Below are 24,515 nucleotides of genomic sequence, written 5' to 3'. Positions count from 1 at the left end.
TTGATTGCAGTGCTGACCTGGCTTGAAAATCTGGATTCAGCCATGTTTTGGTTTTAGCCAAAAATGCCAGTGCATATTTCTCTGAAACCCACCCCACCTGACAAAAAGTGCAACCACTTTCTACTCCCCCTCCTTCCTCTTGTATTTAACAGATTCTTAACTTACATGTGAGTTTGCAAGTGCTTTTAGCATCAAGACTTTATGCTAAGGTTCAACATGTGTTGTTTCTATTTGAAAATTATCATAAAGGGCTGGATTTACTACAAGGCACTACCATGCTACCACACATTAATATACATGAATGTGCTTTTATCATAGGTCCAATTTTACACAATGGAACCCATTTATTAATAACACATGTTCAAGGCACTAGTGCATGTTAATTCCTAGCAGAAAAGTGCTCACTTGCTTTACACCTCTGCTTTTGTACAGGTTGCCAAGAGGGCTAGAACAGAATGCAGACTTGTGAAAAAGTCATAGTATTGGACAATTTTCTTTCTCCAACCTACTCACTTCCACCCCTCCACCTCCCACTCCAGGAATGCCTCCTCACAGTGCATCTAAACCCATGCAAACTTACAGCAAGGCAAAGAGCCTCAATTCTCAGCTATACCATTTGACCTAGAAACATAGGGGGTTGATATTTAATGTGGTTTGAGCAGGCAGAAGAAGCTCCAACCCACTTAAACTCCACTGAGCAGGCCAGGAGCCAATATTAGCTTGGACCACTACCATACTCTTCGGTTAGTTCCAGGTCAGTTTGGGGACGGAGTCAGGGCAGAACTGGAAGTTATTCGAAATTCAGTGCCGGTGCCCACATGGATAACCAGGTGAGTGGATGAACCACACAAAAGACAGTCCTAATTTTGCCTGATTAGCTAAGCGACTATGGCAGGGAATATTAGCTGCACCCACTTAAATTCCAAAACCACCAATGACCTGGATATTCAGTGATTGTGTCCAGATATGGCTTGGCGCTGCAGTGGTCATCATATAAAGAAGCTGATCCCTGGTGGCTTCACATTGATCTGATGGCAGAAACAACCAAAACAGGATTGAAAAGTACAGAAAGAGAAAAGATGATGCTGATAAGGGAACACAAGTTAGAAATATTGGAATCCAACCTTCTACAACTAGCCAGAAACCAACCAGGTCAATGCTGCAAGTTCACGATAGCCACCTGCCATTAAGCTATGCTGCGTAAACACTGGAGACTGGGTAGATGGGTCAACAGCCTCACTTGTGTTAGTAGATGTTTAGATTATGAGAAAGTTTGATTGTAGATGGAGTGGGAAAGAGTGGATGTTGGATTAAATATGCAAGCTTTTATGCTCGTTTACTCAAGATGGCAGAAAAAAAGACAGCAAAACTGAAGTGGATAAGAAATAATGGCCTAGAAATAGTAAAAGCTTATGGTAAGGCCTTTGATACAGTTCTGCATACATGACTTGTAAATAAACTGTGCACCCTCTCTATGGACTCAAAAATGACTGGGTTATAAACTGATTGGCAGATGACAAATGGGAATGGTAAATGGCAGTCACCCCCAAAGAAAGGATTGCTTCTGGTAGTGGGACACAAGGATTGGTTCTTCAGTAGATTCTTTTCATAACATTTTTATAAGCAATATTGCAGAAGAGCTTTCAGGAAGGTTTGTCTTTTTGTGTCTTTCTGCTTCAGGGTGGACACATACAAAAGCATGGAAAACATGAGAGACCTACCAAAGCTTGAGGGATGCTTTAGAGCAGTGAATCGCAAACTGTGTGCCACGGCACAATTGCAGATGTGCTGCAAGTCACCGGATGACTGCCTACAGGAAAGAGGCATGTCCTGTAGACAGTCAGCCAGTGCCGGTGCCTCTCCTCGCCTCTCCTGTTGAGCACCCCACACACACACACACTGGTGGCTAAGGGCCTTCGCACATGCGCAGATGTTGGCATGATAACATCATGCAGATGTCCACACACTTCCGCATGTCCTCCAGCTGTGGCCCCCTTTTTAGAATGCCGCGGCTCTGGATAGTTTGCAAGACACTGCTCTAGAGCATAGAAGCTAAGATTTAATACTAAAACACATAAAAGACCATTTTCAAAAAAGACGTCTAAGTCCGACTTAGACATTTTCTGCAAAATGTCCAAAGTCAGAAGCACAGAAATATCCATTTTCGAAAGCCAAACTACTAGACAACCAAAAATATATATATATTTTTTAAATTGCCTAGTTGGACGTCTTAGCTAACAGGACATCCAATCCTTAGGATGCCTAACTTCAAACCTCATTTTCAATCACAGAAATGTCCAAATTGAAAACTTCCAAATCCAAATCATTTGGACATGGGAGTGACCATCATTGTGAAGGACTGCCAACAGAGCAGTTGGACACTTTAAAGGGTTCCACATGTACAGCTGACAATAACCCCCTTATAATTTATGACGAACCCCCCAAGCCCCCCCAAAACCTACTATACTCACCTGTCTACCACCCCAATAGCCCATATAGCTACAAGTGTCAATAAAGTAGAATTTTGGTGGCTTCACACTTTCTACCATAACTGTAGCGGGTAGAGTAGTTTATGGGCCTGGGTCCTTCTCTCTATGGTTCACCAGCCCACCCAGCAGGTTTTTTAAGATGCCTGTGCGATGCTCTACTAGGCTTTCCCATAGCAAATGATGCTGTTCTAGAAACATGTATGTACTTTTCATTCAGCGTTTTGTGGGGTAGGAGAGGGTGTGTGCCCACTGGGGGAGTGAGGAGGGGGGGTCATTACTTAATCCCTCCAGTGGTCATCTGGTAAGTTTTGGTACCTTTTTGGTACTTAGATGCTTCTAAAACAGATCTAGCTCAAGACGTCTAAGTTCCTTCTAGGACATTCTGCAAAAGGTTTGATTATCACCGCAAGATATCCAATATAACCCTCCCAAAGCCTGCCCCCTGTCACTCTGGACACACAGCAGGCAAAACACCTCACTAGCCATCTAGAAAAATGGCTTCTAAGATTGGCACTTGGATGTCCTGACGATCAGGATGTCTAAGTGCCGAAATGACATTTTTAAAAAAAATCTTTATTTTTTGATTAAGAGCCCCATAGGGTCATACATTTGGGCTGCAAAAACCCTATGAGCAGTACACTAGGGCTCCTTTTACAAAGGTGCGCTAGTGGTTATAGCGCACGCTAAAATGCCACGCGCACTAGCTGCTACCACCTCCTTTTAAGCAGGCGGTAATTTTTTGGCTAGAGCCCTAGAACTTTTCTATTGGCAACAACTTGGACAGAGGTATTACTGAGGAGTGTCAGCCTATGGAACTGGAAACTGCAGGAAATTATGATGGGGAAGAGGTGGAGGTATTGGTACAGGGCCAGAAACCTGCTTGAGGAGATTCACTTAACTGAGCAAGACTCTGGGTGAATTTTTGCTTATGAATAGCCAATGTGGATGGAGGATAGTAGAGCTTGCTGACTTGGAAACTATCCTCTAAACTCTAAAGTGTCTGGGCTAGCCTAACCTAGTATGATTTGCTTAAAGTTGGTCAGTCTTAATACTTGGGAGGGGGGGGGGAGAAAGACTATATGACCTGCCTGGTATGCTGTTGGAGATGATGACATTTATAAAATTAATGAACAAAATTTCTAAAAACTTTGGGGGATTTGAATGAACTTATTGGAATAGGTAATAAGAGTGAGAAAAATTAGAATGAGAAATCATAGGAGCTGATGTGTACAAGTATAACTCATTTGCCTATTAAGCAGGAGATGAATCGCTTTATTGTTTAAAGCTCTCTCTCTAAACTATAAGGAATGCTGGACTTGTAACAAAAAGAGATTTATGCTTGTGGGAAAGAGGACCTGATTATTTTATAATGATAGACTTTGGTTACTTCATCGCTTTGCATTTCACCTTGACTGACTAGCAGGAGAAAACGAAAGCCCTTCGTGAATCTGAACAATTGCTTTCTGAATTTCTCTGATTTTTGCTGGAGTGGAGTCTTTTCGTTTGCTGCTTGAGAGTACATCATCTAGTGTGCATGATAAGACCTCTATCACCAACTATCTCTTCTCCAAGCTGAAAAGCTCTAACTTCTTTCGTTTTTACTAATAGGAGAGTCAATCCATTAACTTAATCTTTTTGGTCAACCTTCTCTTTACCCTTTCTAATTCTATTATATAAATTTGAGATGTGCTGGCTGGAACTGCACAAAATACTCAAGATGCAGACACACAACGGAGTGATACAGAGGTATTATGATATTCTCTCTTTTATTTTCCACTTCTTTCTCAATAGTTTCTAATATTTTTTTGCTTTGTTGGCTACTGCTGCACACTGAACAGAAGATTTCAATATATTGCACATGATCTTTTCCCTGAGCGGTAAAACCTAATGTGGATTCTATTGTCATGTGTCTATACTTTGGGTTATTCTTCCTTATGTGCATCACTTTGTATTTTTCAATATAAAATACAGTATCATCTGATTTTTAGATGCACAGGGGCTCATAATCGGAAGAGAAAAATGTCCAAAATCTGGCCTAAGTCGGCACTTGGATGAACATTTCTCAAATACGTCCAAGTGCCGATAATAAAAGCAGGTTTTGGACATATTTCTAAACAACTTAGGCCTACATAGTGTCGCTGAACGACCAAAGCTAAACGGGGCGTTGTGGGAGGAGTGTCGAGGGCGGGAGATTGGCGGGATGTGGGCTAGCTTAGACTTAGTTGTACAGCATGTATAACCGAAAGATCGACAGAACTTGGACATTGTGACTTAGACCATGTAAAACATGGTTAAAGTCACAAAAACCCACTTAAACTCACCAGATAAGCACTGAAAACACATAACACTGTCCCCCACACACTACCCCAGTAATCACCAACCCCCCCTAAAAATATTAATCACACCTTTAAAATTCAGCCTCCAGACCATTATCACCTGGCAGCCTGGCATAGGAAAGCCTAATCGTCCAGAATAGAGGCGGCTTAAGCCATCTTGGGGGTGGGTTAGGGACTCATGGCGAGGAGGACCCATGCCCATAAGCCCCTGTAATCACTGCATTGATACTTAAACAAGTGCACTCCCATATACACCCCAAAACCCTTTTGTACTGGCATATAAGTGGCTCCTGCATCCATAAGGGCTATTGGGGGTGGTAGATAAGTGGGTCTAGGGGATTCTGGAGGTGGTTTGGGGGGCTCACCATGACCTATAAGGGAGCTGTAGGGAGGAGAAGACATGGCACCCTTTTTGTGAAGTTCATAGCAGTGCCCTGTAAGGTACCCCACTATTTAGGTGGTGTGTCTGGGTGTGCAGTCCATCACTTTGCAGACCCTTCCCATGCCCAACAGGGCTTGTTCTAGGCGTTTTGGACTTGGCTGAAAAGTTGAATGAAAATGTGGTATAAAGATGGACGATTTAGTGACTTGGACGATCAGATCTGCAGGACATAATTAGACGATTTTCGAGAGGAAAAAAATTTTGGATGTATTTTTTGAAAATGTGTCCTAAGCTGTTTTTTACTTTGGACGACTTGCAAGTTTGACACAAATGAACTTAGACGTACCTTTCGATTATGCCCCTCACAGTCTCCCTATCTTAAGGTCCTCCTATACACTTCTCTCTCCGTATTCACTGTGATAGGGGATTAACAGAACCACAAATACAGAAAAACTGCAAATAACTTTTTCATGTTATTTGCTGTTTTCTATTAAAAATCGTGAATATGGTGAAACCGCAAATAACATGGTGGGAGACCTGGCCTGTTCCTGAAGGAGAGGCAAAACACAGTGAAGAAAGTGCCTGGAATCAGCGAGTTTTCTCTTTAAATGCTTGGAATCAGCGATTTTGCTATGTAAGCTGATGTAATTGGGGGGGGGGGGGGGAGGAGCCAGCAAGCTAAAAACTACAAATAATAGAAACCGCAAATGCTGAAACCGCGAATACGGAGGGAGAAGTGTATTTTCTCACAGTCCCCTTATGATTTAACAACCTTAAATAATTTTATGCCTTCTACAAATTTGATCACTTTACTCATTGCTCCCATTTCCAGATCATTATAAATATGTTAAAAAAGCACTGGTTCCAGTACAGATCCCTGTGGTACTTCACTGTTCAGATTTCTCTATTACAAAAATTGACTATTTAGCCTTCTGGTTTATCTTTTAACCAGCTCCCATTCCATAAACAATATACAAGGGTGAATCAGAAATTAAAAGCAATTGTTAAATTATGTGATAACTGGAACAGAGCTAGTGAAATGCAACACATGTACTCGTACATTACCTGTTAGATTGTTTGTCCACGCACAGTTCTGTGCTCAGCCTTTAGTCGTGTGGCAGCCATGAGGTCAGAAACATGAATGCTCTATTGCAAGATTGCACCATTGAAGAACATGCAGTAGTGTACTTTCTTTGGGCAGAGTGAAACCTGTGGAAATTCACTTCGGATATTGACTCAGTATGGACATAGCACCACGAACCAACAAAAGGTTTATGAGTGGGTAAATAGGTTTAAAGCGGGAAGAACAGGTGTAGCCGATGAAGGTCGTCCTGGTCGCCCATCAACATCGCGCACATAAGAGCACATTGACAGGGTGGATGCCTTGATTGGAGAAGACTGACGGATAACGGTGTCTCGATTGGCTGCAAATTTGAATATCAACTATGGATCTGCATTAGCCATAATGCATGATGATTTGGGATACAGGAAAGTCTGCACAAGCAACAGCGTGTGGGAGTTGCAACCCAGTTCCTGAGATGATATGAAGAAATTTAAGTATTCTGGAGAGAATTGTCACTGGCAACGAGACATGGGTGCATCACTGTGAACCGGAAAGCAAAAGACAAAGCATGTTGAAGTAAAGGAAGCTGTGCTCTCCTGGCTTCGGGAACAGCCAAAAACTTTTTTGCAGGAATGCAGAAGCTAGTTGAACGATACAACAAATGTGTTGCTTGCATGGGGACCATATGGAAAAGTGATATGTTCAATTGCTCACAGTTACTTCTATTAAAGTTGTTAAATGTATTTTGCCTTTACTTTTTGATTTACCCTCATATTGTCTCCTATCCCATTACCTTTTTACATTTCTTATGGAGTCAGTCATGAGAGAATTTTCAAATGCTTTCTGAAAGTCCAGAATACTATGACCTTCGTATTTGATATGTGCATAAACTGTCACATAATCATTTATCTTGAATAAACATCTCTAGGTCCCCATTTTTCAAAGCTGAGATCATGCAAATATCAAACCCAAATCTGTGCAATTCGTATGGGGGCATTATCTGAACATGGATAGGACAAGGGTGTGGCAATTTCATAGATATTTAGACAGCAACCAGAAAAGATGACTCCTTAGATATCTTAGATCCACAGAAGAGTAGGTGTCCAGAACAAAAGAAAATGTGGAGTCTGATGTTTATTGATGCAGGCTTTATTAAAATTCAGAAGTATATTCAATCTTTAAAATAGTAAAGTTCATCCACAACTTTGGTTATTAGAGAGGATCCAACATGGTCCGTGTTTTGACCAAAAAGGTCTTCTTCAGGGGTCCCAATTGGTCTCTCCAAAGGTTTTGTGGATATGACAACCTACGCCCAGCGTAAGTGAAAGTTCTCCTCAGGCGTATTAAGGGAAACAGCCTCTACCAAGCACCCCACCACTTGAGGGATTAGAGGGGTTGTCCCCTTAAACCCTCAATGTTTTTGCCCCCCCCTCCCCACACATCCAAACTGTTAAGGGAAACTAGTGCCCGTGGCAAAGTCAGGATAATAATAGGTGTTTCTAAGATCACAAAGATAACTAGTTATGTGTCATCTTGAAAAATATCAATATTATTTATTAATTTTTCTAAAATGGGTTCTTATGTTGGAACATAAACATCCATTTCTCCGTATGGCAGCTTCTGTTCTAAAGTTCTCAAAGTGTGTGGGATGGAAGAACTCTCATATGAGGAAAGGCTAACGAGATTAGAGCTCTTCAGTTTGGAGAAGAGATGGCTGTGGGGAGATATGACTGAGGTTTATTAGATTTTAAATGAAATGGAACAGATTAACATGAATCAATTGTTCATTCTTTCAAAAAGGGCAAAAACACTCCATGGAGTTATATAGTGGCACATTTAAAACAAATAGGAGAAAATATTTGTCGTCAATCAGCATATAGTTAAACTGTGAAACTCTTTACTGGAGCAAGTAGTAAAAGCACTTAATGTAGGTGGCTTTAAAAAGGTTTAGACAAATTCCTGGAGAACATGTCCATAAACTGTTATGAAGGTAGACCTGGGGAAAATCACTGCTTATCCATGAGGTTAAGAAACATGGAATCTTGCTACTATTTGGGACTCCTCCAGATACTTGTAAGCCTGCCGCCATTGTTGGAAACAGGGTTTTCAAGTTTTATTTAAAATTTGATATACACGCATTGTCTTAATTTCAAAGTGTATTACAAATCTAAAATTGAGGGAACAGTACTATACACGGACAAAATTTAGACAAACTTATAAATAACAGGACTAGTACAAAAGAAGGAGGGGAGGAACTACAAATATTGTAGTAAAGAAAGAGAAAATAAGGATACACATAATGGAGCAGGTTTGAGAGCCTCTGAAAAGGGGCTTGTTCATTCAAGATAGAAATGATATGAGTGAAAAAATGCTCATATTCAACAAAGTTAAGTCTCAAAGGTATCCCTATATAAAAAAAACTTTGAATCTATCCAATGCTGTTTCATTATGTAGATACCCTAGTAGGGTGTTCCAAAGATGGGGACCTATCACAGAAAAAATTGCTGACCGCCTTGTGCCAATAATTTAGGCTAGTTCTAGGCTAGATGGACCCTTGGTCTGACCCAGTAGGAAGACTCTTGTGATGGAGTGATCTGACCTAAGAATGGCTGCCACAACTCCTAGTGGCAGTCTCACTGAATATCAAATGGAGCTCACATAAGCTCTTGTGGTCAACTCGTTTTTCTTTTTTTTAATAGAATTTCTTCATTTATTACAAATGTTAGAAATCATCAAGCAATTGGCAATATAGAAATTAAAGGAACCCCCCTCCCCCCCACAATCATCCAATCAAGCCCACTTCATGAGGAGAGGAGGAGTTTAATAAAGAAACATTAAAGAATATATCACTTAATTTGACAGGTTAAATATATAACCCAATAAACCTACAGGAGAAAATTAAGTTATTTCACATCTTTCTCAGTCTTATTCAAAGGAAACGTTTCTAAATGACTGGGATCCACAAATACATAAGAATCAGCTTGCCAAGTAACCAGATATTTACAAGGAAACTTTAAGAAAAAGATGCTTCCTCCTGCCAAGACTTTAGGTCTAAGAAGGAGAAAGGCTTTAAGTCAAGTGGCCAACTCATTTTGAATTAGCCTCAGATATTCAGTGTCAGTTTCTGAACATGGCCTAGCTTTGAATATCTGGAGCTAATTCTGCACACAGCAGTCTGCGTTTAAACAAAATCTGGTCACTGAATATTGACTGGATAACTTTTAATTAGGTTTAATTAGGTTAATTAGGTATTCTAAATTAGGTTGAATTTTCAACTGGAAACTTAGAAGGCCATTTTCAATATAACATCTAAGTCTGAACTGGGACATTTTGCAAAAATGTCTCATAGAGCTCAGAGCCATAATAGAACCAGAAAAACATCTACATTTCTGGTTTGATTATGGTTTTGGGATCAATGTTTTCAGGCTGAACACATCCACTCAAAACATTCCAGCAGTGCAGAGGAGCAACTTACTATTCAGTGAAGTGGACTTTATAGAAAGGGTACCCAGCTACAATTCCCTACAGGAACAGAAAAAAACAAATCTACAGTACCTAAAGGCTCACCACTACAATAGCCCTCCGACTTATATATGTAGATTCAGGAGGTATTTCTATGTTCCAGGAGGGCTCATGTTTTGTACCGAAATGAAAGAGTTAAAGTGGTAATTGAACCTGGATCTTGTTCACTCTCTACTACATTGACCACTAGGGCTACTCCATCTACTTGCTTACTGTTTTCTTAGGAATGGCCATAATATCTGGAGCTGTCATAACCTGGTACCTACTGCCAATGTCACATCTTTAGGGGGGGGGAAGTCAGTGACCACTGGGGCATTTTTTTTTTGGGGGGGGGTGAATCAAGCCTTCATCCCTTTAGTGGTCAGCTGGTCAGGTAGGGCACCTCTTGTGAGAAACAGGTCTAGATAAAAAATGTATATCTTTTCTGCAGCATCCAGATTGTAAGCCTACCCAAGTTCCATCCAAAATATACCTCCAACATGCCCCTTGCTATTTGATGCACTCTACTACTACTATTTATTATTTCTATCGTGCTACCAGCTGAACGAAGCTCTCTCAGTGAAAAACTCCAAATTCTGCCTTTTTAAAATTTGTAATCTAGATGTTTTGGTGACGAAAACGTCCATCTGCCACTTTGTGCCTCAAGACCATTTTCTCTTTTGAAAATGAACGCCTTAGACTCCCATGCTTGGCCGAAAACACCGTAGGTCACAAATTTAGAGGCCTAACGTAGCAGAATAAATGTATTAGCTCAGTTCTTTTTCTAAATACGGGACATTTGTTTCTATTCGTAGCAGTACAGAACACGGTAACTGGGTAGTAACAAAGACAATTCTGGAATGCTGGAGGTGTCCAGGATTGTCTCTTGTCAAAATGGGGCCAATTTTCAGACTCTCTTATTGAGGCAAAGTATGGATATAGGTTTGAAATGTTAAGCTATGCATGCTATTTTCTTGTGCTGAGCTAAACCCATTTCCTAGTGACACCTTCAACGTGTGCATGAAATTTTAGCCAATTGAGGAAGGGCAATTTTCAGACAGCCAATAAACATGGGTAAAACTCTTTTAGCTATATAAATTGCTTTGAAAATTGTCCTCACCCTGGTCATTATCTACAAGTCAGTTTGCAGGTCTCTTCAGCTGTTCTTTGTGAACTGGAGGTAAGTGGTCATCTCCCATGCCCCCATCACCTTCCTCCAGCTCAATTTTGCCTATCTGGCTGACAAGTTTCTGATTTATTGCACTAAAGCACTCTCTGTGGGTCAAACCCAGCATTGGATTGACATGCTGAAGGAAGGTGGAAGAAGAGGACCCAGAGACCATTGGTATGTTATTTATTTATTTAAAAAAATTATCAATCACCTATTCCTAAGCTGCATTACAAAAGTAACATACATAAAATAAAACAAACATGTTTCATACAAATATCTTGAATTACAAATGCAATAGTTACATCTTAAAACCCAGATTTCATAGATCCTCACAGTACTGTTTATCTTAAAACTAGCAGTAAACAACATATCTCTTATTGAAATGCTTCTAGAAATAGCACTTTTAGGTATTTTTTTAAACTTCTGGATATCAGATAAAGCCCTCAGTGGTCCAGTTAATTTGCTCCACAGCGTTACTTCCATAATGCAAATAGCAGACGTTCTTGTGTTCTCGTAGTGCATTTTTGAGAAGTCCGTCAACGACAAATGTATTCCACCTTCAGAATGCAAGGTTCTGAGTGGTCGATAGATTGCCATGGCTCGTGACAAGGAACCCATGGTAGATAACTTTGAACACCAATGATTGTGGGGTGGATGGATGAACATGATCTGAAATTAAATGTTAATAAAACAGAGGTGATGGTGGTGAAAAGCCAAAGGGATAACTTTGAATTAGAAAGTGTCAATGTGATGGATGAGAAACTGTTAGTCAAAAAAGAGATGACGGTATTGGGAGTATGTTTGGATAGCTGTTTAACTATGGAAAAACAAATATTGAAAATGATTCGGATAGGCTATATGCAATTGCAATTGTTATATAAATTGAAACCTATGTTACCAGAATATGATTTCCGTAGTGTGGTGCAAGCAGTAATACTAAGTAGAGTGGACTATTGCAATTCTCTTTATTTGGGAGTTACTAAAGTGAAGATGAGGGCACTGCAGATGTTAATTAACTCCGCCGCAAGATTGATTGCTGGAGTTTCACGAATGACTCGAATAACCCCAGTGTTGAAACAATTGAATTGGATACCTATGCAGCAGAGAGTACAGTTTAAGATTCTTTCAGTCATACAGCAAATCTTATATCACATTTCCCCAAGGGCATTAAAAAAGGTTTAAAAAAAAAAAAAAATCTTTATTCATTGTGAAGCCAAAAATAAGTGCAACATATTATACAATCATATTACACTATAATACCACCTAATTCAATCAAATTGTAATCTATGACGAATACATATATCACCCCCCATCTTCATATTCAAAAATTGCACTCAAATTAAAGATTTAAAATATTTTCCAACCCCCCCCCCAACCCTGGACGTGCATGATCAAGGGGCAAAATCAACAACAATCACTCTGTGCAATATTTTGTCAATGGCTTCCAAATATCCAGAAACTTCTTATAATGTCCCTGTTGTATAGCCATAATACGTTCCATTTTAAAGACGTGACACAGAGACGACCACCAAAAGGTATAGTTTAATCGATCCCAGTTTTTCCAATTCCTTAAAATAAGCTGTATGGCAACCCCTGTCATAATAAAGAGAAGTTTGTTACTGTGAGATGATATTTGACTTTTAGCTCTCATTAAAGTGCCAAATAGCACAGTGTCATATGTTAGTGCACTAAAGGAGTTTTTTGAAATCTATCAACCCAGAAAATGTTTGAGATTTGAAAATAGTATGAAGTTGAGTTTGGAGGGTAAGATGTTAAGATTGGGGCAACAATGCTGTCTGTAGCAGGTGCCAAGCTTTGGAATGCGCTGCCCTGGTATTTTGCGATTCTGTGATGGGAGATTGAACTTTAAGAAAATGTTGAAAACGCAATTATTTGGCAGTGCCTTCATGTGCTAATGCTATTTGCTGCTAATGCTTTCCCGTCCTGTAAATGTTTTTTATGGGATTTTGTCTTTCCATCTTGTAGGATGAATTTAAAAGAAGGTTTTAATAATGATATTGTTAATGTTTTATTGTGTTTGTCTTCTCGAAACATGTTTAGCATTTTTACTATGTATGCATGTATTTTTGTAAACCGCATCATTTTTAGGCGGTATATAAATTTTTAAATAAATAAACAATAAAATAAATGCTAAGGTTTTGAAAATAATACGTGATCGCACAGGTAACCATGGTGTTATGTGGTTATGCCTGCACTATCTCCTTCGAATGAGCAAGTGCCACTGAAGCTTTATTACAGGCATAATGTTTCAACACAGCTCCTCATTGGAGGCTCTTCCTGTTATCTAAGAGCATAAGAACATAAGAATTGCTGCTGCTGGGTCAGACCAGTGATCTATCTTGCCCAGCAGTCCACTCACGCGGCAGCCCTTAGGTCAAAGACCAGTGCCCTAACTGAGACTAGCCCTACCTGCGTACGTTCTGGTTCAGCAGGAACTTGTCTAACTTTGTCTTGAATCCCTGGAGGGTGTTTTCCCCTATGACAGACTCCAGAAGAGCGTTCCAGTTTTCTACCACTCTCTGGGTGAAGATTAAGAAGAACTTCCTTAACGTTCGTATAGAATCTATCCCCTTTGAACTTTAGAGAGTGCCCTCTCGTTCTCCCTACCTTGGAGAGGGTGAACAACCTGTCCTTATCTACTAACTTTATTCCCTTCAGTACCTTGAATGTTTCGATCATGTTCCCTCTCAATCTCCTCTGTTTGAGGGAGAAAAGGCCCAGTTTCTCTAATCTTTCACTATACGGCAACTCCTCCAGCCCCTTAACTATCTTAGTCGCCCTTCTCTGGACCCTTTCGAGTAGTACCGTGTCCTTCTTCATGTACGGCGACCAGTGCTGGACGCAGTACTCCAGGTGAGGGCGCACCATGGCCCGGTACAGTGGCATGATAACCCCTAAATCTATTTGGTGCGCCACAAGTTAAGCACTAAGGCTCGGATTCTCGGGAAAGGGAGGTGTGCCTCCTGACCTGCACTACCAAAAATTCTACCTTAGGTTGTACCAAAAAGGCCTGAAAAGCTGGCACTAGCGGGTACAACCTTAACATTTTCTTTATTTAGTTGTATAGCCCATTCTCCCCAGGAGCCCAGAACGGGTTACAGAGATACATTCACAGTAGTACTAAGGACATCTGACAAGAAGACACAGGACAGCTTATACATTCAGGGGTAAATTCTCTATTACTGTGTTTATGTTAGGCGTGCTTTAGACGTCCGAAGTAAGTGAATAATTACGGAGTTAAGGGTCTTAATTAATGTTAATTGGGAAATAGACGGCACATAGACGTCCCTAAAAGGTAGTTGACGGACTGACGTCTATAGAAAGCATAGTCGCGTCTCCAACTCTGGACGTGGGCATTCCGTGGGCGTATCATGGGCGTGACAAACGGAGACGCTAGATAGGCGCTACCTGAGCAGACACCTGCGTCTAAATATCGTGTATTATGTAGGCGTAAGAAACCCTGGTCTAACTTGGATTTCAATGCCGTTTCAACTTTCGTAATTGCGGCTCTTTGTTAGACGCGAGGCAGACGTCCGCTGTGTTTTTTCATCAATAATTCCAATAGTGAGTTTGAATAGGTAATTTTTATCTTTTCTCTGTCCTAATAAATATAATGACACCATATCAATGGAACACATTATATTGCATGGATAACAAACCACATTTCTGCCCAAACAATAATATAATTTACACATATTGTAAACACAACCCCCTTTTTTTTCTCAACAAACAGCACTGCAATCGACTCTCTTTTGAAAGCAAAGAAAAAACAGCACACATTATCAGCACTTAAAAAGAGAATAAACAGATACACACCTTAACATTCAGCTTCCCTCATTGCAAAATGGAGGTCTTCAGTTGCACAAAACTGACCTCATTGTGACCTCATCAATCTGCACCTTCAAAGTAGTATGCCACAATTAAAAGATGTGCTGGGTGTAGAACTCACAACCTCTGGATGTGAGTTAGGAGCACAGGCTCCTAACACATAGGCTCCTAACACATAGAGCTACAGCTGCTTCTACTTAGGTCCATCTCACCACCCTTTCATATCATACTTGACTGAGCTGCCTATGCTCATTAGCTATCATATCAGGATGAACTCAAATAAGTTTAAGCAAAGGAATGCCTAAAGATTTGGAAGGTTTTCAAGTAGAAAACAAATATCAAATATGTATTAAAGAATTGCAGTACAAATGACGCTGATCGGTAAGGGCAAAAAACACCACTTTTCCGGGTATGACGCCTAAACGGAACAGATTACTTACAGTCATATATCCATTAGTACAGTGCTTAGAATGAAGATTAGCGTGTGAGAAAAATGGAGCTCCACCTCACATGTATTCAACCACACTTGGGAATATGGGTTTGGGGCTCAGTGAAAGCAGCGCTTTTAACCATTGAGCTACCACTCTTTTGTCTCAGCCTACTATGAGATTATAGCTAAACTCCTTTTCCCTTAGCACTTCACTAAGATATGATATGACAAGGGAGCCAGAGACATTGGAGCAAAAGGTGCTGTAACTCAGTGAGTAAAGGCACTCTACCAATCTTCTGTGCTTTGAGGGTTCAAATCCCAGCCTGTATTTTACTTGTGGCCTTCCAGGTGCACTTTGATGATGCTTTCCACTTCTTATAGGAGTTGAATATAACATTACTGTACAACTTTTCCCCCTTCCATGCTAAGAATTTGAGTTCAACTCATCTTATATTTCTCCTTTTAAACATGGCATACTTTGTTAGTTTTTATCATGGTAAAGTATACATTTCTGAAATCGTGAATAAACAATAATATACAACTGCAGTGTTTTGTCTCCTAGCAGAATTAACTGCCTATAAGAAGCGGTATAAGCAAATCAAAACTGCTATAAGCACAAGAAAGCATTTCTAGCTCAACACGGTAATGCTCCTGTTCCGAGCTCTGACCTCTGAAACTCCCCGGTTTGACTCCCACCTTTGCTCATTTTAATAAGGTCCTAGTTTTTTCCTATTAGCTCTTATAACAGGGTCTACATGGTGGTCTTTGCCATTTGTAAGGTGCACATTTCCCTTTCCAGGCAAACCTATTTTCAACTTACCATGGCTCGGACATCCTAAGCAGTGATGAGAGGAAACCTTTCCTCTGACAGCAAGATGACATTTGTGGATCGCCTGGTTAATGTGCTCTATTACGCCTTGTCCATCTTCTCAAGCACCCTGGTTCAAATCCCATCCTCACCTTCACTTTTGTTTCCTTGCATCCTAATAGTTCTCAGAAGTGGTGGAATTTGCTGTTTCTCCTCAGCATTCTGCAACCACAGGTGCATGAGATACTTTCATTTGCTCCTAACTACAAGCCATTCTAGTAGGAATGTGTTTCTTTTGATGCAATATAGGCATTGGCCAACAGCTATGAGTTAAATCAAACTTCAGAGGGCTTGGACAGGTGTTGAAGAATGATCCAGTTAGGGGGGGATGTTTTTGGTGGGGGGAGGGTGTTCAGCATGAGAGAGAACAGGTTGCATTAAATATTAGACAATGGCTGCACATAATAAAAGCTGAAGCAAAATATTGATATGTAAAGGCAAGGCTAAAGAGTTACCAGGTGTCCTGGCTGAGAAATGAATATAAACTATTTGCTAACTTTACTCAAGACTTGAACCCCCTGATGTATGGAAGATGAAAAGCAATGCCTTAAGGCATAGAGCTATAGAGGTAACTTTGTTTAGAACATAGAGCTTCGTATCAAAGCTTAGAGATGTGAAGGAAATGACTACAACGTTACTACAGCTGTATATGGCAAAATGACATCCAATGCACATCCAATTAGATTTGAATACTAACGGTTCCTATGACGTCAGCCGCTAATTAGGCGTGCTTAGTATATAGAAAGCTTTAGCACAGCCATTTTTCCTATGTAAGACCCCCTCATGTGAGTTGGTGTTTGTGGTGTTCCGTTTCCTCAATGATGAAACTTTGTGCTATGACTTGCCTGTTCTCCTTTATACTCCCTTCTGCCTTTGACACTCCTCCCCACCCCCATTATCTGTATTTCTTTAGTTTATGGATTTTTCTGGGTGTTGGTGTGAGGGATTGTTGAGGACTTAGGTTTTGTGTTAAGTGTGGAGGGGAATCAATTGTTAGGGAAAAGAAGGGGCCAGGCCAGGTTACACACAGATGCCCACACCCACCACTCTCCCTGCTTTCATAATGTCATGGTCTGCCCCACCTCCATTTTCCATATCTGCAACTCTCCATGCAAAAAATTCGATTTCCGTTTTGGAGCCATGTTGCAAGGAGCAGACATCTTTTCAGGCTACTTGTAGAACACGTTCAAACACACCCCCATAGGACACCCAATGAGGTGTGATGGGCGTGGTTAGGAAGCAGGACAAGCAACCGCACCCGAACGGCGCCCAATAGGCATAGAGAAAGTTTTCCCGCCATGCTGACGTCAGACGCTACATAAGTGTGCATGGGTATAAGAAGGTCCAGGTGAGCAGTGTTTCCTTTCTATTCTATCCTATTGCTTATGCAGATGTTTGAGACTTTACTCTGTCTTAGTCTTTTACATTTTTTTTTTCCTATCTCTGCCTCCCATTTCTCTCTATTCCACAGAGCCATTAACAAGCTACATGTCATTCTAATATGTTGTTTTATCTTTTCTAGAAGCAGCTCAGATAGTAAGTCCAGGTGAGAATGATATTTTGTAAGCTACTTAGGTGTCCTTATGATAGAACTAAAGAAACCAACCAGCAAAAACTGACTTCTCTTTATGGGCTTTCATTGTGTGCTGTTGTTTATAATAGTTATTTTATTTCTGATATCTCCTACTCTCCATTCCACAGGGCTGACAAAAATGACTGATAAGACTGATAAAGACCATGCTGGTAGAAATTTTGCTGGTAGAAAAATGGATATGTAAGTAAAATGGATGTGTTCACACATCTGAGAGGGTTTACTCATAGAGCTAAAGTTAATTCTTTGTAGAATCAAATTACAGGCAAGTTAAAATCAGGTGAGGAATGGTTCTGTGTACTAACTCATTGATAAGAATAGGTCGGGTGTGTTGGGGGGGGGGAAACACTGCCATTCAGTGGACATCCAATCAGTGTACATGGTTCAGGTGGAAAACTCCTAATGAGTGCCTAATGGCTGCCATTTTTAATAAGGAGTCTAAAGGTATGTTAGCACCTCTGTTACTTCTAGGTGTGTGCTCTGCCACAACTTCAGTGTTTAATTTTGGAGACATAGGTCTTTGTTAACAGTTTCTCTCTATTCTTCATTTCAGGTTAACTATGCTCATCACCTATGTGTTTGCCAGAGAGAGACCAGACGAGCAGCTCAGCACACCAGCTTGCACCTAGCCAAACAGTTGTAGGTGAGAATGATATATGGTAACCTTTATTTGCTTACTCTACTATTCTTCACTTGAGTCACTCTTCTGATGAGTGAAATAAATGTTTCACACTTCTATTGTTCTCTTCACACAGGTATCCTTGATGACTTTCAGGAACAATAGTAAATTGATAATGTTGGCCTCATAGAACACCATAGCACGCATTCCTGCTGTTATATGCATACAAACTTTGTTTTCAGTTAGTCTATTCCCTCACATGAGTTCTAAACAGTAGCAGTGGAGGATTACAAGTGATATTAACCCACACCATCAGCGAGTTAAGGCTATTGCTTTAACAACTATACCACAGTGACATCTAAGCAGCTCAACATAAATGAGGTTAACACATTGCTTCAGGGAAGGGAGGACAGATATGGACCTTGAGAGTTGAACCCCCTGTTTGTGAACCTTGTGTAAACCAGCTTCTCCTCTTTTCTGTTTTCAGGTGTCTAGACAGGCAACTGTAGTTTTTCCTGCAGTATTTTCAGATGGAGTTTTGTATTACTGAGAGCAGTGCAGCTGTAAGCATCTTTGTGGTTTCCACACCTGCTTAACCAAAATAGTGAAGCTCAAGAACCAGGAGGATAGATTGAGGTATCTGGCCTTTACTTCCATCACCTTCCGTGAAAGGAAGAAAAACCCACATGTCTCATTTGGATTCTCCTGGGGTGGAGCCAACTCTTACTAGCAGTAACCCTATTCCTTAACAACAAATCTACCACAGTGACTTATATTCTCTTCCTTATGTAGCCATTTACTTTGGAACAGGGACTGGCTTACTTTGCACATCATAGCTGAGATGTCGTCATCTACCTACAGTTGCATATACCCTTGCATTCACTTGCTTTTTTCCTAGATTCTGCAATGATTTGACATCAGAGTGGCTAGCAGGTAATAGAATGAATGACAGACCCCAATAAAGATTGTCAAACTTTCTATATGTCACCTTGTTGTTATATTGAAAAGGGCCCATTCAGCAGTCCCTCCTGAACCCCTATCTACCTTGGACTCTGTCCACTAAACTGCTGATGCTACAAGGTTAAAACCAACAGGAAAGTTTAAACTATAAACAATTTTTTTATTAAAATATAAAACTTTTTAAAACGTAAAACTTTTTTTAAAAGAACTATTTACATACACATAACACAGGGAAAGAGGGTGGGTGCCCCCCAAGAGCAGCTTGAGCTACCTCAGGCGAGGGGGGCGGAAGAGGTGCAGTCATTGAGGGGTGTATGGCTGCTGGCACCATGCCCTCTTTCGGCTACCAGCTGCAAGAGGGCATGTTCCATCCTCTCCACACACCCTCTCAATACCTGCACCTCCTCCAAGAGGGCAGAGTAGGGCTCCATCTCCCTGACCGCCCCCTCCTAAGGCTGGTCGGGCTGCTCCTGGGGGGGAACAGCAAGGAAAGGGGGTGGGATGGGATCAGGAACAGGAAGGGCAGGAGAGTGAGGGGAAGGGCTATGGGTGGGGGAAGGGGAAGGTCCAACAGGGGATGGTGGTGGGGGTCCTGGAGGTAGTGGTGGGGCAGGCGGTGGGGGTCCAGGGGGCAGTGGTGGGGCAGGCAGTCCAGGGGGCAGTGGTGGGGCAGGCGGTGGAGGTCCAGGGGGCAGTGGTGGGGCAGGCGGTGTGGGTGGCTCAGCAAGCTGCCACGGGGAATCTTCCTCTTCTTCCCCCTCCTCCGCTGATGACCAGGGCGGAGCCCCCTCCCTCACCTCCGGGGCCCAGGGTGGGGTCATGGGTGCCACCTCCTGAGGGGGTGCCTGCGCTGCTGCTTGACAAGAGAGAAATAGGATACAGTCAGATATGTCCACAACACTTTTGAACATGACATTCTTTATTACGTTATTTTCTTCAAATGCTAATAACAGGATGCAAAGCACCTACTCCACTGTAAACATCAAAATGTAGCGTAAGTAAGTGAGGCAAGTAGAACACCATAAAGCCATTGTGACATGATATCACAATAGCAGCTTTACTGCAGATTTTATGATTAAGAATGGTTTACAGCTACTCAAGCATTTTCATCTATTTATTCTGGTAGGCTGATCACAAAGAAACACATGCTGGACTCATTACTCACCGGCTTCAGCGCGCAATTCCTCCCTCACCCCCTCAAGGAAGGCCCGCTCCTGGCGCCTCAGCAGCCGCCCCCTTTTCCTGAGATCCTCAACCTGGATAATAGAGAGAGAGAGAAAGAACAGAGAGGGAGGGATATGATGAGTGAGTGCCATCTAGCACTGTGGCATAACATGTTTACTTAAGTATTGACCTCTATAAGCACATAAAAATGGAGTACACTGCCCTCCAAGAGCCCCTATCCGCTTTGCTGCCTGCCTCCACCCCCTTCTGCCACATGTTTTACATGAATGTATTCATGTACTCCAGCATTTTCCCCTTTCTGTGCTGGAGGCATCGCTATCTCTCTACTGTACCTGGGACAGTGGGGGGGGGGGTGAGGTGACATAGCCAGCATCACAAGGAGGAGTGTGGGATTGAACTCACAACCCCAGGGTGCTGAGGCTGTAGCCTATCAGCACTGCCCCACATTACAGCATGTCCTGGTGAGCTTACAATCATGCAGCAGGGGCAATAAAATAGTTTGGTCAGAAGGAGCAGCGTGGCTTGAAACCCCTGACGTCAGGGTACTGATGCTGTCACTTTAAACGTCATGCCACTATCTCCCTAGACCAGCAGACTGATACAGGAAAGTTGTAGGTATTTGAAATAACATAGCAGCACTTTAATATATTTGTTTTCCTTTGGCAAAGTTGATTTCAAGAATTTTCTATTACAAATGCGATGTTCGTGACCCAAAAATTAGTTGTGTGCATGTTGTGAATGGAATAGATGCCTTATAGGAGCTGAATTTGTCATTTAAAATCCTACTACTGCTCCTTTGGGATGTGCTTTAATTTCAGTATTCAATGTAAAAGATTTATTATGCACAATTGTAGTTTTTAAAAGGAATCAAGATTTACCCACAATAACATGACCAATTTGATTGAGACAGGTTTCCATCATCATTACTTTTTACATGATTATTTGTGAGGGCCTGACTTAGAATACTTACTTCCCTGGGACATGAGGCTCTTCTGTTATACCGCCGGGTCAGGCGGGTCCAGGAGTTCCTGAACTGCAGGTATGACCTGCCACTCTAAAATAGTGGTGCTCATGCACCAAGAAGAGCCTGGCCAGCAGCCTGGAGTCTTCAGTGCTAAAATTTGGCTGTCTCCTGGCAGCCATTTTAGGAGAAATAACTGCGTATGAAGAACGGGTGATTCTATGACGTCACAACGCAAAAAAACTCAATGACGTTTTTGTGCTGCTTGGGCGTGCTTGCAGCGGCCACTCCGCGCTACATCAACACTGTTGATTACATCCTAAACCACGCCGATATCGCTGATATACAAAAAAGTATAGCAGAACGCTTAGAAGCTTACCATGTAAACCTAATGAAACTTCACCTCTCCCAAACACAATGATAAGTTATAAATTAAATAAATGAAGATTGGGAAGTGAGGTTCACATATTTTAGCTTAGCTATGCATGTTTGGGTGGGTGGAAAAAAAAAAGAATATTATGTCTTTGGTAACCTTAGTCAGGACTTGAACCCCTGACCTTTGGAAGATACATGCAGTGCTTTTAAGCACTGAGCTATGTTGGGGATTTGGGAATGGGAGTCTCCAGAAATGACTTTAGGTACAAGCTTAGAAGCTTACCATGTAAACCTAATGAAATTTCACCTCCCCCCATGTATTTAGTTTCACACTATCTACATTTGAACAAACACAATGACAAGTTATAAATTAAATAAATGAAGATTGGGAAGTGAGGTTCACATATTTTAGCTTAGCTATGCATGTTTGGGTGGGTGGAAAAAAAAAGAATATTATGTCTTTGGTAACCTTAGTCAGGACTTGAACCCCTGACCTTTGGAAGATACATGCAGTGCTTTTAAGCACTGAGTTATGTTGGGGATTTGGGAATGGGAGTCTCCAGAAATGGCTTTAGGTACAAGCTTTGACAAGGGGCAATTATTGCAAGTATCTACAGGTGTATTTGATCTGAGAACACCCAATGAATGTCCAAAACGATTTCAAAATTCTAACGGCTTCTATGACGTCAGACACTACTTTATGGTTAGGGTTAGAGTTAAGTAGCTCAGTAGCTCAGTGAGTAAACGCGCTGTACTAATCATCCATAGGTTGTGCGTTCAACTCCCGGCTTGTCTTTTACTTGATTGGGTTTATGCTGCAGGAGTGTGTTGTTGGGGTGTTGCAAGGGTGTCTAGGATGACAGAGAACAGTCACTTGCATTTTCAACAACGCATTTGAATTTCTTAAGACGAAACCTTAGTGAGCCGGGGGAGGAAGGTCACCGCAGCCTCGCGCCTCAGATGAAAAGGTTAATTTTTTAGGGACCGTGTAAGCTGATCTGGGACAGTCTTCAGCGACTCGGAGCCCTCCTCCCGGCTGGGCAGAAGGAGGAGGCTTTGGCGGTGGTGGTTTTGGTGGTGAGTGAGGGCGGGAGGGGGGAGTCGCCTGGCTGCTGCATCTGCACTCCTGCTGGCCACAGACCTACTGATCACAGAGCAGAGATCACAGAAGCACGCAGGTATGTGCGCATGCGCGGCTAGGGTTTTATTATATAGGATATACACCTATCGCATCTCATTTTCATCACAAACACATTAGCGAGACTATACACAATACATTACAAAGTTGAGCTTGGGTTTGATAAAATAAACAGCATAATTTTGACTCTGTATTACATTTATTGAACCATACTTAAGAATATGGGTGTTGCATCCGTGACAACGGTGCTTTACACCATTGAGCTACCAGTCTTTTGCCTCAACTGACTGTAATATGATAGCTAAGTAGAGTATACTTTAGCACATCACTAAGGTATGCTATGACAGGGGAACCAGAGACACAGGTGTAGGTCAGTGAGTAAAAGCACTATATCGATCATCTGTAGGTTGTGAGTTCAACTCCTGGCTTGTCTTTTACTTGTGGCATATCTACCTTCCAGGTGCACCTTGATGATGTCACAATGAGGTCAGCATTGTGCTGCTGGCTACTTCCTCTTCCTGTGAACTAGAAGCCACATTCAGGTCTGATCTGTGTTTTGATTCTGTTTCTAAGTTGGGCCAGTGTAAGTTATGGGATTTACCTTTGTTCTGAAGAATGAGCTGATTGTAGCAATGTTTTAAGACCAGGAGAGTGTTCTTTCGAGCAAGATATCACTTCTAAACTATCCTCTCTGAAATAATGTCTCTGGGAAATCGAGAGAAAGCTTATTGGATGACTTAGGGTGCCTTTCCTGCCAGTCTTTGTGGAACTTAAACGAAGTTTATAAGAAGTCTATATGGTGTTCAAAGTCCTATCCTTTCCACTTCTAATAGGAGGTGAGTATGACATTCCTGTACAGCTTTCTGTGTAGCATACATCTACCGGTTCCCATCTTCCATACTGATAATGTAAGTTCAACACCCATTCGGTATGTTTCATCTTCTAGTTCTCCTTTGAAACATAACATATTTTTTTTCCTTGTATTAATGGTAAACTGTACAATTCTGATATCCTAGAGGAAAAAGATACAACACAGCAGTGTTCTCTGTCTGCCATTCCCTACCTCACTGATATTGCCAGATCAACTAATATATAGTTTACAAAATGGTATACTGTGTTTTGGTTATCCTTTTCATCATCCTATACTTACAATGCTGAATGACTGATAATAAAGAGTATAAAAAAAGTATAATCTAAAAAAAAAAAAAAAACATCGTACCGACGTCTATCACGGGTCCATTGGAGACGTCTTAATGACGTTTCAGAAACCTGCGTCTATCTTGCGCCAAGCGGTTGTAGAGACGTCTACCGCACGCCTAAGTACCGTTTGATTGACACTTGCGTTTGCCGGATGTCTAAAGCACGCCGAAGTTAGACGTACTAATAGAGAATTTACCCTTCAGTGTCCTAGGCAGTCTCATGCAGTCAGGGTTCACCTAGAGAAGGGCAGTTAGGGTCTTAGGTCTGGGCTGTGCTGGTCTGAGAATAAGACCAAATTCACTACTTTCTATAAGTGCCAAAAATTTGGGGAATGGTTTTTCAGAAGTGGGCAACCTAATATCTAGTCCCAGAAACCCCCCCAAAATCCAATTGAGTG

Source organism: Geotrypetes seraphini, chromosome 1 (assembly GCF_902459505.1).
Source record: "Geotrypetes seraphini chromosome 1, aGeoSer1.1, whole genome shotgun sequence".
Lineage (NCBI taxonomy): Eukaryota > Metazoa > Chordata > Amphibia > Gymnophiona > Dermophiidae > Geotrypetes > Geotrypetes seraphini.
This window is presented reverse-complemented; position numbering follows the sequence as displayed.